The following is a 12,627-nucleotide window of genomic DNA, read 5'->3' as shown; positions in this document are numbered from 1 at the left end:
CAGCACCTACAAGGCAGCCAACAACCAGTTCCAGGGCTGTACGAAAGAAACCCTCGTCTGCCCTTCAAGGGCAATGCATACACATGCGGCAAAGACATACATACATAGAGCCAAACACCCATAGATGTAAGATAAAAAATAAATCTTTAGCCAGGCGGTGGTGGCACACGCCTTTGGTCCCAGCACTCAGGGGGCAGAGCCAGGCGGCAGATCTCTGTGAGTGTGAGGCCAGCTTGGTCTTATACAGCAAGATCCAGGACAGGTACCAAAACAACGCAGAGAAACCCTGCCTGGAAAAATAAAAATAAATAAATACATACATACAGACAGACAGACAGACATAAAAATAAATCTTAAAAAAAAAAAAATAGCAGCAGCCAAACACCTTCCTCACCTTCATCTATGCAACCCCCCTCCCTCCAAACAAACTATTCTGTGGATTGTCAGCTGTCTACTGTGGTCTCTTTCTACCAGGACATGGGAATGGACATGGAAATTAGAGAAAGTGCAGGAACTATATTTACACAGCCTTCATTTCTATTTACAAAATTTCTCTGTGGCCTTTGCAAAGCTCTAATCCATTCATCACCATTGTTGTACCTGTCAATCCAGCTCTAACCATTAACCAGTGAGCAGGAAGGTCTGGTCAGCTTCTGATGGAAGAGTGGGAGGGGTACCCGTCAAACTGGTTTGACGGCCTCCAGACTGATGACCCCAGTTTTAACAGGAAAAAGAAAAAACTTACAAAACAACACCGTTCTGCATTTCCCAAAACTGAAATTGAGCTTGGGAGCTGTAACACGAATTGCTAATTGGTCTTCTTATTAAAAAGAAAAAAAACAAAAAAACAAAGAAAACCAGAGTCTGATATTGGGGTAAATGCTGAAAGATCAGAGAGACAAAGGAGCAAGCCACCTCTCATCTCTGGGACTCCTCAGCCTGGAAAGCTTTCCTCAGCCAAAAGACTTTAGTTCCTGTCTCCTCAAGCTTTATAGACCTTTCTCATCCCACCCACATTATTTCCTGTCTCAATTTTCCGAGTACTGGGATGAAAGGTGTGTGCCACCACTGCCTGGCTCTGTTTCTCTCCTAGATTGAGTCAATCTCATGTAATCCAGGGTGGCTTTGAACTCACAGAGATCTAGACAGCTCTCTGCCTCCCAAGTGCTAGGATTAAAGGTGTGTGCCACCACTGCCTGGCTTCTCTGTTTAATCTAGTGGGTTGTTCTGTTCTCTGATCTTCAGGCAAATTTATTAGGGTACACAATGTATTACCACAGGGAGCCATAAACAATTACCAATATGCTTCACTCTCTAAAAATGTATTACATCTATTGTAGTGGGCATATCAGAGGATAACTTGCAAAAGTCAATTCTGTCCCTCTGCCATGTGTATCCCTGGGATCAAATTTGGGTCATCAAGCCTTTGCATGGGCCTTTGCCCAATGAGTCAACCCACTGGCCCAGTTTTTGTCTCTGTCTTTATGGTTTCATTTGCTAGCCTTGAACTCACTACATAGTAGAAGATGACCTTGAACTGAGTGCTAGGATTATAGTCTGACAAGGAAACTGTACTGGGTGGTTTTGTGTGTCAACTTGACACAAGCTGTAGAGTCATCAGGGGAAAGAGCCTCAGCTGAGACCCAGCTGTAAGGCATATTCTCATTTTGTGATCATGGGGGAGGGCCCAGCCCAGGGTGGGTGGGGCCATCCCTGGGCTGCTGGTCCTGGGTTCTATAAGAGAGTGGGCTGAGCAAGCCATGGGAAGCAAGCCAGTAAGCAGCTCTCTTCCAGGATCCTACCCTGTTTGAGTTCCTGTCCTGACTTCCATGAACAACAGTGTTGAAATGCCTAATAAACCCTTTCCTCCCCAACTTGCCTTTTGGTCATGGTGTTTTGTCGCAACAACAGAAACCCTGACTAAGAAGGAAACCCTGTTAGTACAATGCTGGGGATCAAACCCAGGGCCTCATACACACTAGGCTAGCACTCTACTGAGTGAGCTATAGCCCCAGCATCTGCTCCTCAGTTTGTACTGAACTACTGATAACTTTTAAACGGTACACTTGTTCTTGATGTTGTGTGCATACTGCATTGAGCGAATTATTTCGCTTTTAAATTAGCACATAAAGCACCAGGCTTCCTTCTGGTATTTTCATGCAGACTTGGTTTGGTTGAGACTCCCATTGTCATCTCCATCTTTCTGCCACTCTTACTTGCTCACGCTCTTCCTCACCTGAGGGCTGCTCTGTGTACACAGTCTGGAGGGGTGAACTCCCAGCTCCACAGATTCCACTGTACCCCTTAGAATTACAGAGTTGACAGTCCCCAAGCTAACAGATCGTCCAGCCATGTTGACAAAGGAGAAAATGAGGTAAATAAAAGGTACAGAGACCTGGGAACTGTGTACCCCCTTCAGTGAAGTGCTAGTATTTAGTAGAAGCTAAAGGAAGGAATATACCTAAACATCTAGTCATTATTTATTTACTTATCTGTTTGTTCATTTATTCATTTACTTATTTATGCATTTATTTATTTATTTATCATTTTTATTATCGATTGTGTATCCAAAGTCAGCCTTAAAGTGCTAATCCTCCTGTTTTCTCCTCCCCGGTACTGAAATTAAATGATATAAGTACATATTTCATTGGGCTTTTTACACAGGTGTGGGGACCACACTCATGTCTTCCTGCTTCTGAGGCAAGCACGCTACTGACTGAGCTCTCTCCTCAGTCCCATCCGGGGTCATTTTTAATTGCCCTTTCTTCTCAGAACCACAGACGCTGTTTACGCTTCTTGCCCACCTCTACCTTACTCTGTTTTGAGTTTGAACTCCCTCCTGACCCAACTCTGCTCTCCACAATGCTGGGAATTCCAGGAGCCTTTTTCATAGATAGGGTGTGCTTTCCATAGAAGTTGGTGTTCAAATGAAAGAAGCAAATGTTGAAACTCTAGGGGCCTTATCATTTCCAACGGACAACCATATCCCAGCTAGAACTTATTTTTGCTTTTTGTCCCTGGAGGTGAAAACAGAAGGGGCAGAAGTTCAAGGTCATCCTCAGGTACATAGCTAGTTTGAGACCTGCTTGAAAAACACGAGACCCTGCAACAAATGAACAAATACAAGAAAAGACCAGAAAAGGAAGTATACATGACATTTGAATGAGCTGAGGCCGGCGGATCGAATTCAAAGAAAGGCTGTGCTGTACACAGCAAAGCTATCTGGGGGAGTTGTTGGAGGAAATGACTCTGTGTCCCTGTTTATCACGGCACTATTCACAGTACCCAAGATATGGAACCAGGCTGCACGCCCATCAACAGTTGAATTAAGAACATGGACTGGCCTGGTGTGGTGGCCATGCCTTTGGCAGATAGGCTGGCCCTGGTCTACATAGTAAGTTCTAGGCCAGCCAGACTAAAATAATAAGACCCTGACACACACACCAAACAAAAAAAAAAAAAAAAAAAAAGAGGAAAAAAAAGGAAGAAAGAAAAGGAAGGGAGGGAGGGAGGGAGAGAGGGAAGGAGAACAAAAGAGGAAAAATGCTATATACTAAAAATGTGTTATATAGCCAAAAAGATAAAAATCATGACCTTTGCAAGAAAGTGAATGGCGGAGAATATTAGCATGTTAAGTCACAGTCAGAAAGATAAGCATTGCATGTTTCTGGAATATACAAGATCTGGGAGGGGGGACTCATGAAGCAAGCTGGGGGACTATTAGGAAAGAAGAAGGAGATTTGGGGAGGTGGATAAGAAAAGGAAATAGGCCGGGCGGTGGTGGCACGTGCCTTTAATCCCAGCACTCGGGAGGCAGAGGCAGGTGGATCTTTGTGAGTTCAAGGCCAGCCTGGTCTACAGAGCGAGATCCAGGAAAGGTGCAAAGCTACACAGAGAAACCCTGTCTCAAAAAACCAAAAAAATAAAAAATAAAAAGAAAGAAAAGGAAATAGGGGCTGGAGAGATGGCTCAGTGGTTAAGAGCACCAGCTGCTCTTTCAGAGGACCCAGATGAAATTTCCAGCACCCACATACAATTTCCTTTTCTTTGGTGCTAGAACTAGAAACCCAGGGTCTTTCATATAGTACCACCTACTCCCTTCTCTCCAGCGCTTGGTTCTTTTGAGACAAGGGAGTTTAGGCTGACCCTGAACTTCTGGTGCCTCTGCCTCTTCTTCCCAAAAAAGGAAAGTAAATGTTAGTGTTTTTGCTGAATGTGAATATGTAGGTATTGTTTGTTTATTTTGTTTTTTGAGACATGGGATGAATGTATATGCCTAAAAGAAACATTTTCACAAATATTTGTACCCAGGCAGGAACATGTCTGCAGTCCCAGCGCCTGAGAAAATGAAACAGGATGATCACAAGTTTGAGGCCAGCTTGGGCTACATAACCAGACTCTTTCTCAACAAACAAACAAGCAAAAGGAACTAAAACTACTTTTACTATTAAGATAATATTCATTCAAATTAGTAAGTATTATTTATGTAGAGCCAGGTGTTATGGAGTAATCTTTTTGTATACTGTGAAGATGTGTCTTTGCCAAGGCACCTTCTGATTGGTTTAATAAAAGAGCTGGGTAGGACAGCAAGACACAGAGGATGCTGGAAAGAAGAAGGGCAGAGTCAAGGGAGTCTCCAGGAGACAAAGAGAGAAACAAGATGAATGTGCCTTGTTGAAAAAAAAGTACTGCTACATGGCAGAGGGTAGATAAGAAATATGGGTTAATTTAAAATGTAAGAGTTAGATAGTAACAAGCCTGAGCTATCAGCAGAGCATTTATAATTAATATTAAATCTTTGGGTAGTTATTTTGGAGCTGGCGGTCCCAACAAAAACTCTGCCTACAGCCAGGCAAAGAATTTGAGTCATAAAACTTAAATCAAGAAGTCTGAGGTAGGAGCTGGAGAGATCCCATGCCCTCTTCTGGCCTCCTTGAGCACCAGGCAAGTGGTATACAGACATACATATAGACCAAACACTCATACACATAAAATTAAATTTAAAAAAAAAAAAAAAAAAAGGAAGGCTTGGGTAACTTGGCATGATGGTGTAGATCTGTAATTCCAGTACTTGGGAGATAGAGGCAGGATGATTCTAGGCTTAAATCCAGTCTGAAGACTCTGTCTTTTAAAAATGATTTATTTTTATTTTATGTGCATTGGTGCTTTGCCTGCATGTATGTCTGTATGAGGGTGTTGGATCTCCTAGAAATGGAGTTACAGATAGTTATGAGCTGCCATGTGGCTGCTGGGAATTGAACCTGGGTCCTCTGGAAGAACAGCTAGTGCTCTTAACTGTTTCTCTCTTAAGGAGAGAGACAGATAGAAACAGAAAGAGAGGAGAGAGACAGGCAAGTCAGTGGTAGAGTAGTTGCCTATCAGTTTCAGGTATAGATTTCATCCCTAGCATGGTAACAACAACGAGTTAAATCAAGACACTTTAGAACTTCACTTCAACACAACAAACATGTATGGAATGCCTTTTATTTACACGACTGTGCCATCAAGGGGTTGAGAGTGAATACAGGACTCACAAACATTGTTGATAAAAGGTAGTATGAATATTTTAGACGTTGCAAACCATATGATCCCTCCCCACTTTTCTGAGTTGGCTCTTTTGAGAGAGGTTCTTCTGTAGCCCAGGCTGGCCTTGAACTCACTGTATAGTTGAGGATGATCTTCAACTACTGAGCTTCTTGCTTCCACCTCCCAAGTGCTAGCTAGGTTTTAAGCGTGCCCCACCACTCCCAGCGAAGCCATATGATCTCTGCTGCAACTATTCAAATTCGTCATTGCAACGAGAATGAGACAGATTGGAATTACCCAAAATGAGGATAGTATAATCAGCTGCTGGGAGTGGGGCCCCACAGGGATCATACCTGTTTGGGCTTTTCCCAAGGAGATCAAGCAAAGATGTAAGTGAGGACCCAGAGTTCAAGCAGCCCCAGAGTTAAAGCCACAGCAGCTGTAAACACATCCTACTGGCACAGATGGGGAGAAGAGCCAGCCTCCAGAAACCCTGCTTTATCCTGCAGCCAAAGCTGACCAATGAGCTGCTTACAACAGAGCCTAGCCACTGCCTAGATGGCAACACTCTCTGCAGGCGTCAATTCCTTACTGGCCTGGAGGACCTGCCACCGACCACTCAGGAATGGGCACTCGAAGCAAATTTGAACCTATTATTTGAGTGACGAACCTGAATGGAAAATTTTGGTGGGAAATCTTTCTGTTTGACTACCACGTCCTCCTTGTTTGAGGAGTCACCCCTGACTCGCCCTTGGTCTGAGCTGCACCTCTACTCAGTCTCAACCAATAAAAGCTTTTCCTGTACCTCTCTGAGGTCTTTCTTCTGTCTACACACCTAACAACTTGGCCCCATAACAGGACAGTAGCCATAACGGTATCTAAATGAAAGAATATAAAACTTTATGAACATGATACATTATTCTTTTGACTTTTGCCCTCCAGTAATTTTAAAGCGTAAAAATCATTTTTAGTTTGGATATCACAAAAACACTTGACAGAACAGAGTTAGCTCATTGGCCAGAGTTTATAAACCCCACTCCAGTAAATAAACAGTTTACTCAGAAGTTGTAAAAGGAACAATTCTACTTGAAATCAGAAAAGGTTCCTGCAATTATAATTGCTTTTGCATTATAAATGATTACGAACATGCAAGAAGATAAAAAAAAATACTTGATTTAGAAAACTGAGTACCTATAATCCCAGGATGACTCCTGCCTAAATTTGTCCCCTAGAGACCTCTTCCTCATCCAGCTGAGGCCAGTTTATTCTTCAGTAAAATACTGTCTGCCTGGAGTTGATAGTTACACAATCCCAGGAGAATTCAGAAGGAAAGACACACCCTAGAATTGTGTAGCACTTTGGGACTAGGCAGATTGTGTTCCAGGCTCTTGGGAAACCCTGGTAACCAAACAGTGAACAGAGCGGATCTCACATTGTGCTGATATATCACAGAGCACTGACAGTGCTTATAGCTGGGCGTGGCACCTGCCTGTAAACCCAGGGTTCAGTAGTCTGTAGAGGACAGCTTTGAGTTTGAGGACACCTGACCTGCAGAGCAAGAGCCTGTCTGGGGTTGGGGGAGTGAACTGACAAGTTCTGGAAAAGAGAACAGAAGTTGGGGAGCAGAGACAGACCCATTTTAGAGGGATTTGTGACTCACCGAAAATAATAATAATCGTAATAATAACTTTGACTTAATTGTGAAGACCAAGGGAACCAGTGAAAAATTTTAAGGAGGGGAATGGCTTAACCAGAGTTAGAGATGGGATCTGACTGGATGCAGGGGCATTGCTAGGAGGCTACAGAGTGAAACCAGGGGCTCATAATCTGGAGGCTGGGGTAGGCTGAACCGGGACATAGGAAAAATACACGGGGTTGGGGATTTAGCTCAGTGGTAGAGCGCTTGCCTAGCAAGCGCAAGGCCCTCAGGTTAAAAAAAAAAATACACATTTATTTTTTACTCATATCTAACTGAAATTTAAGATGTCCTGTAATTGTGAGTGCAATAAATAATTGCCAACATTAACAGTATCTGGGCTTAGACTGTAACCTAGTGACAGACTGCTTGCTTAGCGTGGGAAAAGTGGGTTGGAGGAGGTCGAAGAAAAGGGAGAACAGGTCCTCACTGTGGCTAAACATAAGTAGAATAAAATAAAAGTCCCAGCATAGTGGCACATTCTTCAGGAGGCAAGGGACAGAGGGTACAGAATTCTACACCAGCCTGTGCTACATAGCCAGACTACCTGAAAAATAAAACAAACAATATGACTTTACAACCATTAGAAATCAAAATACTCAGTGTATTCCTGTTATTAGAGATATTTAAAAAAAACATTATCCTTATCGCTATTGTGAAATTATGGTGGCTATTTTTTAAAGTGGTTTTTTGTTTTTGGTTTTGGTTTTTTTTTAGTATTTTGTCTGCATGTATGTATTCATACCACACGCATGCCTGGTGACCATGGAGGCCAAAAAAGGGCATCGGATTCTGGGACTAGAGTTACAGACAGTTGTGAGCCACCTTGAGGGTACTAGGAATTTAAACCCAGGTCCTCTTCAAGAGCAAAAATGCTCTTAACCACTGGCCCAACTCTCCAGCCCCAGAAATGACAGTAGTATTACACCTACCACTAGACCTTATTATTGATGAGTGGATAAATGTATGCATGCATGCATTGCACTTGTGTTTTAAATATTCTGATAACTGCTGCAGTAACTGCTTCCCTACTTTATTCATCTAAAAAACATTATTCTAAGTCAGCTTCATGGGCTTCAGCAAGTGGACCAGAGTGGGCTCAAAAGTCTCTTCTCAACCTGTGGTTTGGTATTCATGGCTTCTCTAAAGCAGTAGATCCCAGCTTCAGCACTAATTCTCCTCTACATCTTACTTCAGGATTACCTATCCCCTATCACTTCCCCCAGGCCACGCCCCCACTCCTGTAGAACCCAAGCCCTGGAATGCTAGGGAAAAAATTCCACCCTTGGGCTACAACCCCAACAGCAAGGGTCCTTTTTCTGTATTCCCACGGCAGCCTACTTTTACCCCAAACATAGTACTTGCCTCGTGGATCCAACATCCCACAATCTAGCATTAGAGGTTTTAAATGTCACAAGTAGTCCTGAAACTCCAGGACATGTAGTAATTTGCCAGTCCACTGAGGCATGAAATAGGATTGCTACTTTGGGGATTGGAGTCAGTGAACCAGTTAGAAGCCTGACTACCCAGGATCCACATTGCTACATGATATTTTTTCATGCTGGTAACAAAGCTAACAAATTTGTATATGAACCCCATTTTACAGATGAAGAACTGATGCACTTATAAATTGGGGAGAATTGAAGGATCTAGAGATTTTAATTGACTGCTGTATTATTTGTGACCCCACCATTATGGAGGTAAAAACTATCTTTAATCTTAGAACCCCGGGGCCCACACTGGGCCTGACGGAAGGTAGGTAGGTGCTAAGTAAATCATTTAATGAGAGGAAGTGTAGTAAAAATTCTACCTTCACTTTTTGAAAAAGAATCTCTTAGGTCATGGCCTTGAAGTGCTTCTCACTGAACCTCCAGACCCTAGAGCAGCACTCAGATCATATAAGTGAAATACTATCTCACTCTATGGTAATTCTTTTTTAAGTGCAGGATGGCATTATTTACCCCAGACTAGCCTCAAACTCCATCTTCCTGCCTGAACCCCCCCAAATTCTGGAATACAGATATGATCCACCATGCCTGGCATTACATCTTAGATTTTCTATGAAAACCATGGAATAGAAAAATAGTGTACTGAAGCATAAATATAGTCAATTATACACATAATTCATAATTGGTTTCTGTTTTTTAACTTTTCAGATAACTTGACCAACAGCTGCCATGATTATTACAGGAAGCTTTTGCTTTTATATATTATGAAAAGGGAAATCTGTATTTTCTTAGGGTGTTGATCATCATTAAAATATGACTGGAACGCATACATAAATGAAATTCTGTTTAGTTATATTCTCCCTTGTTAAAACAAAGTAAAAATAATATTCAGTTCCTTAATTATTTCAGATGAATACTTTATCTCATAGAATGAAAAAATTTGAGGCAAAGATCAATATAATCAGAGAATTTTTCCCATTTGTTTTGTATGATTAATGTCTTGCTTTGTAGCCCTAACAAGTCTGGGAGTGACTGTGTAAACCTGATTGGCCTAGAACTCATGAAGACCTGGTAATCCTCCTGCATCAGCCTCCCAAGTACTAAGATTACAGGCACAAATCACCACTCCTTGTCTGAGGAAACTTTTTTTTAAATAAAAAAGGCATTTGCCACTGTGCTCTGCCTTGAAGAAATTGTTGATAAAAACATTTACTGTGCCAGGTGTTGGTGGCGCACGCCTTTAATCCCAGCACTCAGGAGGCAGAGGCAGGTGGATCTCTGTGAGTTCCAGGCCAGCCTGGTCTACAAAGCGAGTCCCAGGAAAGGCGCAAAGCTACACAGAGAAACCCTGCCTCGATAAACAAACAAACAAACAAAAAACATTTACTGTTTCGTTTGTTAGATTGAGGAAATTGAAGGGTGAGTCTCAGCAGCCCACACTGTCCTTGAGCTCACTACATAGGTGAAGATGACCTTGAACTTCGAGTCCTCCCCCATTTCACCTCCCCAGTTCTGGGATGACAGGTATGCACCACCACCAAACCCCATAGGCACTTTCATTTAGTTTTGTTTAGGATTTTTTTTTTCTTTCATTGCTGAAAATGAAGCCCAGAGTCTCACATATGCTAAGTAAGTATCCTATCACTGAGCTAACCCCTAGCCCCTGGGGTGTGTTTTGGCAGCAGATTGTGGTACAGGATAAAAGAACAAAGAATACCTCTTTATTTAAATGTCTAGAATGTGTAAGTGTATCCTATCCCAAAATAGAGAAGTCCAGATTGCCTACATAAAACCCAAATGTGACATGTTACTATTTCTTCCCAAAGGCTCTTTGCCCGTTTCCCTGCTTACTTCCATTGGACTAAGCTTGCCCGTGTGTATCTAGATCCACCTTGGAGAGGTATTACTTTTGCTTCCAAGTGTAGAATTTAGGTAAGCGTCTCATTTGTTACTTACATGTCACCAAACTCCAGCTTTGTGAAATTAACCACTTTTTACTTTTTTCTTCAATTACTTTTAATTATGAGTATATGTCTGTTTGTGGATATGTGCACGTGAGTGTTGGTGTCCAGAGAAGTTAGAGATGTTGATCGATCCCCGGAGCTGGAGGTACAGAGGGCTGTGAGCCACTTCACATGGGTGCTGGGAACTGAACTCAAGTCCTCTGAAAGAGCAGCACACTCTCTTAACAGTTGAGCCTTCTCTCCAGCTCTCACTTTCACTTTAAAAAAATGACTTCTCATGTAGAAAGGGATAACAAAGGCATTTGGTATTATGGCAGCTTAAATGAGACCAGCTGCCATAGGCTCATATATTTGAATAGTTGGTCACCAGTTGGTAAAACTATTCAGGAAGGATTAGGAGGTGTGGCCTTGTAGGAGGAGGTGTGTCACTGGGGGTGGGCTTTGTCATTCTAAGTTAGCTCTCTCTGCCTCATGCTTGTGTGCAGAGCCCAGCACCCATGGGGAGGTCTGAGGATAAATTTATAGAATTGGTTCTCTCCTTCCACGTTTATGTAGGCTCTGAAGACCAAATTCAGGTCATCAGTCTTGCACAGCAATGGCTTCACCCAATGAGCAATCTCACTCAGCCCTTTTTTTGTTTGGTTTTCTGAGACAGGGTTTCTCTGTGTAGCTTTGCACCTTTCCTGGAACTCACTTGGTAGCCCAGGCTGGCCTCGAACTCACAGAGATCTGCCTGGCTCTACCTCCTGAGTGCTGGGATTAAAGGCGTGCGCCACCACTCAGCCCTTTTTAAAAGGGATTTTTGCTTATGTATGTGTGTGTAGGTATGTGTTTGTGTAAGCCTCCGTATACACGTGCATGCCTGTGCATACCCTCTTCTCCTGTGGGTAACTTGTGGTCAGGTACTTCCTCGTAAAAGGAAAGATGAACAAGGCATGCTTAAGTGGTGCTGGGCACAAGCAGTGAAGGCCAATCTGTCCTTGAAGTGACAGTTAGGAAAGAGTCCTATTTATCATCTCATGCATATGTATGACTTCGTAGGCACGTGCTTTTGTGGAATGTATGGCCTGCTCACATGCGGGTTATTCAATAAAATAATAACAGTTTTATCAGGTTATCTGTCAATCGGGGTAAGGATCATCCCATTCCTACCCACGGGGATGAGCTCCTCACTTTACCTAGATTCATGAAAGGAGCTCAGGGCTCTTGAGCCACGTTTGCTCAAACCTGCTGCTATTAATGGACCTTACTCCCTGCTTTCACTCTCACTTCTAACAGATCCAGACTTTCATTGCTACCCTTCTGTGTCGTGTACAATTTGCTGTTTGAAACAAAGAGGATCCTGACATCGCGTCACGGGCACCCACAGATCCCCTCCAGTAATAGCCACAGTTGCTTTTGTCGGTGGCACTGTTGCTGTGATGAACCTGACCGTGTTGCTCATAGGCTTTTGAACTGGTCTGTAGGAGGAATGTAGAAGAGCTTGGTGCTTCATCCTAGAGAAGCCTTCTAATTCTTCAAGCTGAACTTAACAAGTCATTCTAGTGGGAACTCAGAGGATCAGCATCATGCCAGCAGAAATGGAGACAGTAAGCTGGGTGGGGGGGGGGGGGGGGGGGGGTGATGGTGGTGGTGGTGCTGGTGCATGCCTTTAATCCCAGAAATGGAGACAGGAAAGACTGCTTATGAGGTTTGAGAGAGGAGCAAAGATTGGGAATTGAACTGGAGGATATTCATATTACATTCTGGCAAAGCATCTGCTTGTGTTCTACATATGCCTGAAAATCTGAGTAAGCCTTCGCAGTTTTGAAAGAATGGGCCAATTATCTTGTTGGAAAGAATCTTGAGACAATACACTACTCAGACTGTGGTATGGTTATCGCTCACTGCATCTAGTGGGAGAATTCAAAGCAGAAAGCAGGACAGGAATATATAAAACATGTTGAGTTTGTTCAGTAGGAAGTGTGACAATAGTTAAATTTGCTCAACAATG

At 42.9% G+C, this 12,627-nt stretch overlaps 1 long non-coding RNA gene across 3 annotated transcripts in view; it reads left to right on the top strand.

The window, feature by feature from the left end:
- The window catches only part of LOC118585866, a 60,572-nt gene that overhangs the window by 13,021 nt on the left and 34,924 nt on the right, over positions 1 to 12,627 (top strand). For 2 of the 3 annotated variants that reach the window (XR_004945242.1, XR_004945241.1), the window contains exons 3-4: positions 10,497 to 10,602; positions 11,913 to 12,223. This is a non-coding gene — a long non-coding RNA (uncharacterized LOC118585866). The remainder of the gene's footprint in view (positions 1 to 10,496; positions 10,603 to 11,912; positions 12,224 to 12,627) is intronic. The other variant, XR_004945243.1, reaches the window with a different exon arrangement.

This window comes from Onychomys torridus, chromosome 6 (assembly GCF_903995425.1).
Source record: "Onychomys torridus chromosome 6, mOncTor1.1, whole genome shotgun sequence".
NCBI lineage: Eukaryota > Metazoa > Chordata > Mammalia > Rodentia > Cricetidae > Onychomys > Onychomys torridus.
Note: the sequence above shows the minus strand (reverse complement) of the source record. Positions and strands in the feature narration are given on the sequence as shown.